The following is a 6000-nucleotide window of genomic DNA, read 5'->3' as shown; positions in this document are numbered from 1 at the left end:
GGGTCCTACACTTGTCAATCACATGTGGTATATTTCATACCTTGCATCAGATGCCTTAACCACTCTTCTGTGGGTGTGTCATGGCTCCTTCCACACTCTGGCACAATAAATGCAGAAATGGGGACCAGCAAAAGTACCCCAAAACCTTATCTACCAGGCTTTGGTATAAAACTTACCCCCCAAAATCTTAACCTAGATTTGGGGAATAAAATATCCGCTGCCACCACCCAAATATTAATAAAGCAACCAGGGAGAGACTACTTGGGAAATCTCACCCCTAAAGTACAAACCAGGACACAAAAATTAACCAATACCAGGTTAATAAAAAGAAAAGAGAAAGAAGAACTTGTATTATCACCACAATATTCTTGTTGCAAGCATAATGACTAGATGGAAAAGTAACAAAATACTATACTCATGGGTTGTGTCTAGACTGGCATGATTTTCCGGAAATGCTTTTAACGGAAAAGTTTTCGTTAAAAGCATTTGCGGAAAAGAGCGTCTAGATTGGCATGGATAAGATTGGCATGGGATAAGAGGGAAGGTCCTTTCTTGGATTGAGAACTGGTTAAAAGACAGGAAACAAAGGTTAGGAATAAATGGTAAATTTTCAGATTGGAGAGGGGTAACTAGTGGTGTACCCCAAGGGTCAGTCCTGGGACCAATCCTTTTCAACTTATTCATAAATGATCTGGAGAAAGGGGTAAGCAGTGAGGTAGTAAAGTTTGCAGATGATACCAAACTGTTTAGGATAATCAAGACAGAAGCAGACTGTGAGGGACTCCAAGAAGATCTCACCAAACTGAGTGATTGGGCAACAAAATGGCAAATGAAATTTACTGTGGATAAGTGTAAAGTAATGCACATCGGGAAAAATAACCCCAACTATACGTACAGTATGATGGGGGCTAATTTGGCTACGACAAATCAGGAAAGAGATCTTGGAGTTATCGTGGACAGTTCTCTGAAAACTTCCACACAGTGTGCAGCGGCGGTCAAAAAGGCAAATAGGATGCTAGGAATTATTAGGAAAGGGATAGAAAATAAGACCCAGAACATCTTACTGCCCCTGTATAAAACTATGGTACGCCCACATCTTGAATACTGTGTACAGATGTGGTCTCCTCACCTCAAAAAAGATATTTTGGCCTTGGAAAGGGTTCAGAAAAGGGCAACTAAAATGATTAGGGGTTTGGAACGGGTCCCATATGAGGAGAGGCTAAGGAGACTGGGACTTTTCTGTTTAGAAAAGAGGAGACTGAGGGGGGATATGATAGAGGTCTATAAAATCATGAGTGGTGTGGAGAGGGCTGATAAAGAAAAGTTATTTATTAGTTCCCATAATAGAAGAACTAGAGGACACCAAATGAAATTAATGGGTAGCAGGTTTAAAACTAATAAAAGGAAGTTCTTCTTCACACAGCGTGTTGTCAACCTGTGGAACTCCTTGCCAGAGGAGGCAGTGAAGGCTAGGACTATAATAGAGTTTAAAGAGAAGCTGGATAAATTCATGGAGGTTAGGTCCATAAAAGGCTATTAGCCAGGGGATAAAATGCTGTCCTTGGCCTCTGTTTGTCAGAAGCTGGAGAGGGATGGCAGGAGACAAATCGCTTGATCATTGTCTTCGGTCAACCCTCTCTGGGGTACCTGGTGCTGGCCACTGTCAGTAGACAGGATACTGGGCTAGATGGACCTTTGGTCTGACCCAGTACGGCCGTTCTTATGTTCTTATGATGCTTTTCTGCAAAAGCACTTTTTGCGGAAAAGCGTCTGTGGCCAATCTAGACGTGCTTTTCTGCAAAAAAGTCCCGATTGCCATTTTCGTGATCGGGGCTTTTTTGCGGAAAACAAATCTCAGCTGTCTACACTGGCCCTTTTGCACAAAAGTTTTGCGCAAAAGGGACTTTTGCCCGAACGGGAGCAGCATAGTATTTCCGCAAAAAGCACTGATTTCTTATAGTAGGAAGTCAGTGCTTTTGCGGAAATTCAAGTGGCCAATGTAGACAGCTGGCAAGTTTTTCCGGAAAAGCAGTTGATTTTACAGAAAAACTGGCCAGTCTAGACACAGCCATGGAGAAACTCCATGGGCCTAGAACTTAGTTACAAAAGAAAGCCAAAACATCAGATCCCATTTCCCAAACCATAAAACAATAAATCCTAATGGATTTATCTACGTTTTACCCTACTTAAAGAAAGTGAAGAATTGTTTCTTGGAGAGAGAGACATGTCCCCTTCAACAGCGGGAGAGAAACACCCCACAGAGACAAAGGAGGGAAACCCAAAAATTCCTTTATCCTAGTTTGAGATTCCTACCTACATTCCTATTGGCTAACTCTACCTGAGTGAGGTATAGTTAACCCTTTTGTCCCCAGGCTGCTGGCTAACCCTTATGATCATGACAGGGTGAAACCAGACAATCAATACACTCTGGAGTGAAAATTACTAAGCTCACACAGGAAAATGAAAAAGACAAACACCCTGCCACCAATGGGTGAACACTTCATGAAATGAGCACTCCATGTCTGATCTATCAGTCCCCATCCTCAAAGGAATAAGTACTAGAAGAGCATTAACTACTATCATTTTTGCTATAGAAACTGGCTAGAGGGGAGAGAGACATGTGATTAAGGCTCCCCTGTAGGAGGCATGAGCCATAGGTCTAATTTTCTTGTACATGTAGACTGATGCCTTTCTGCTCTGAGTTCTCTCTCTGTGTATTTTGAAGAACTCTGTCTGCAAAGACAGTGGCTCTTTTGTTCTCAGCTCTTTGAGAGGAGCCTCTCACACTGTGCTATGTCTCCTGAAGATAACGGGATTTTTGCTTGTTCCTGGCTTTCTGAAATAATGATTTTAGATAAGACAATACATGTTTCACCCTTTGGACATAGAATACATCAGGTTGTATCTCCCAGTTATGGATGTCCTGAATCCTGAATTGGACTGAAGTCAGCAATAAGTCTGAAGATTGTTCATTTATGCTAACACACACATTTTAAAATATTTTCACCACCATCCTTTGCTCCCTTTCCTCGTGGAATATCCCTCTACTCTTTCAAAACATGTCACGCTTTCACTCTCCTATTCCATTCCATCAGCCTCAGGCAGGTACAGTACTGAAAATTCCAGATATTGGCCTTTCTCATGGTACAGGTTGAACCTCTGAAATCTGGCATTTTTTGTTCTAGCAACATCCATGGCCTGGCAGGACCATGGATATTTCTCGACCAGAGAGCCTGCCTGGAAGCACGGGTGGCCAGGGTCAGGAGAGAAGCTTTGGCTGGCATCAGCAGGTCAGGTGGTCAAAAGTTCAGCCTGGGCCAGTGCAGTGAGGGGTGACAGCCCCATCTGGGGCTTGCAGCAGCCTGGGCCAGTTCAGCGGGGAGTGCAGTGAGTGGGGAACACAGCCTCAGTTGGGGCTAGGAGAATATTCTAGTGACCAGGGTACCCCAGAAGGCAGGGAGGGGGAGTCTTGACCTCCCCATGTCTGGCAAACTCCCTGGTTTGGGACCACTCAGGTTCCAAGGGTGCCGGTCCAGGGAGGTCCAACCTGTATTTCTCATGGATATCAAGAAGGGCAGATCTGTGACTTTTTTTTTTTTTAATAACCAAGGTATTTTCTAAACCTGTAAAAGATTCAGGTGTTGGAGGTTTTGAGGGGAGGCGGGGTAGAAGTAAAGAGTTTGCTCTTTTTAAACCAAACTCGTTTGCTCTGTCCTACAAAAATCGTGTACTTATTTGCTTGGGGAGGAAAATCTCTAAGAAATGTGATGTCTTGGTGATGCCTTGGTTCAAGTCTTTTTATGCCTTTTAGAACATCTGCTTGGAGTGTCAGATGCTTAAAAGAAACAAACTCAAATCCTAACTAGGTGCTGACTTGTTACCTCATTGTTGGTTGGGTCATCCAAAGGATAAACTTTTAATTACAGAGCTTATAAAAGTGAAAACGTGACCAGATGTGAGAACAGATCTGTTGGTCCCAACTCAAGCAGAGGTAGAAGGAGTTTGAATGACTTTGGGTTCCAGTCGAAAGATCTGGAAATTTCGCGATCATCTGACAGAAGAACTCAAAGTGTGGGCAAGGTTTCTCTGAAGATTCTGTACAGATCAAGATGCCTGTGAAGCCAAGTCCCAAAGAAAAATACAAGTGATCTGATGAATTATACCTATTTGGTGTGTATAATTACAATAAGGCATATGTCTGTCACACCAACAATCCTAGGTCATGGCAATATCAGAGGAAACTCACCTGTTGACGGGGGGCCGACAAACTTGCCAGGTCCCTGGGCAAAGTGGGGGAGGGGCAGCTCTGCACTTCAAGAAGGGGCGGGACATTGGGCAGAAGAGGCAGGAGTGTGGATAGCCAGCCCTCAGAGCTCCTCGTCCTCCTAGAAGTAAATTCCTCCTTGTCATTTTGAAGAAACCCAAAGAGCTTTACAAACGATTTGTGCTATATGGAAAATTGCTAAACACTTCACATAAATGTGGCCACCTTTTAGGGAGAACATGACAGGTGTTTATCATTACCCAGCAACACATCACAACAGTTTAGAAGAGCAAGTAACTGCAGGGGGTATATAGCTCAACAGAATGTAAATAAACACAATTCTGGGGCTAACATCTTTACAACTGGGGTAAGGGCCAAGGGCTCTTTAATAGTCACAGCAAGCTAGTACTTAATTTCTACTTTCTCTACTTGCCACAAGCCTCTCAATGTTCTGTTGGGCTGATTGATTCAGTGATGATTCCTAGAGGAGTGCTGCCTAGTGAAATCAGTACTGCTTTCGGCAGTACTCCGGAATTTTCCTTAGAAGGTTCCCATTCAAGTATTTACTCAGCTTGTCCTTGCTTAGTTTGTGAAGTTACAGTCCAAAGCAGAAATGCTAGGAGTAAACAGCCTGAAAGAGGTCAAATTTTGGGCCTGCTAATTATGACAATGTCCCTCTCTATACATACCTTTTGCACCTTCTGAAACATTGTGTGGAAAATACAGCTTTTCCATATGGCACAGGCAGCTTCTGGCTTCACTTTACTAAAACAATTAGTGGGTTGTAAATTCTTTTGGCTCAACCTTAGTGAGCTCATACCTTTCTTTTCCTCTTTTTAAGAGCAAGCACATTGGCAGGTTGCCTTGTCTCCCCCCGATTCCACAGATCTGTTTGCCTCCTGTTTGCAAAGTGCCTAAAAAAAGAAACCAATCAGATCACATTCTCTTAATGGATTTATGAATCTCATTAGGTGCCATCAGGTCTAATTTCCTAGCGAGCTGTCACAGTTTAACACCTGGGCAATGACTGCAGAGGGGTGATGGATGGCCAGAGGACCACAGAAACCTGGACTCATTACTATGCTGCAGAAAAAGCCATAGCCAAGCTCTGTGCAAATCTTCCCCAAGTGTTAATGGAACCATGTAAATAAGGATGAAGGTAGGTTTCCCTTATCATCGTTGCAGCAAAGTTATTTGCATTTTGGCTCATGCCTTTTGCCAGATGGCCTGCTTGGCAAGCTGAACTTGAATAGGTTTTATTTACTCCTGGGGTTTACTGGGATGGTTTCAGCCATTTTAAAAAGGCTCCTTTAAGGAGTAAGGGGCTGTAGTAACCCGTGTTACTTCAGGCCGCATGCACTTAAATCACAGCAATTTACTATGTGCTATGCTGGTGTCTAGATACTATGGGGATGGTACATTAGAAACGCCTTATGTTATTATTGCCGTGCTTTTTGTAGCAGATTAGGTCTTGTGTGTTCAAAGATTGGCTGTTGCAATTGTATCCCTGAACAAAGCCAGGTCTAGGTGATAGCACTGATCCTGTGTGAGCTGATTTGCAATGGTTCTCTGTCCCTAGGAGAGGGCCATGTTGTTGGAATTTGGACCTGAATGCAGTTGCCACATGGCCAGGTTTTGTCATATCAATGGATCCTTTTGGGGTTCTGTTGGGAGTGGTAAGGATAGACACGGGAAGTAATAACAGAAATCTACTTGTAGCAGAATGGCTAGCATGC

The sequence above is a fragment of the Pelodiscus sinensis genome, chromosome 3 (genome assembly GCF_052426305.1).
Source record: "Pelodiscus sinensis isolate ZL-2025 chromosome 3, ASM5242630v1, whole genome shotgun sequence".
Classification (NCBI taxonomy): Eukaryota; Metazoa; Chordata; order Testudines; family Trionychidae; genus Pelodiscus; species Pelodiscus sinensis.
This window is presented reverse-complemented; position numbering follows the sequence as displayed.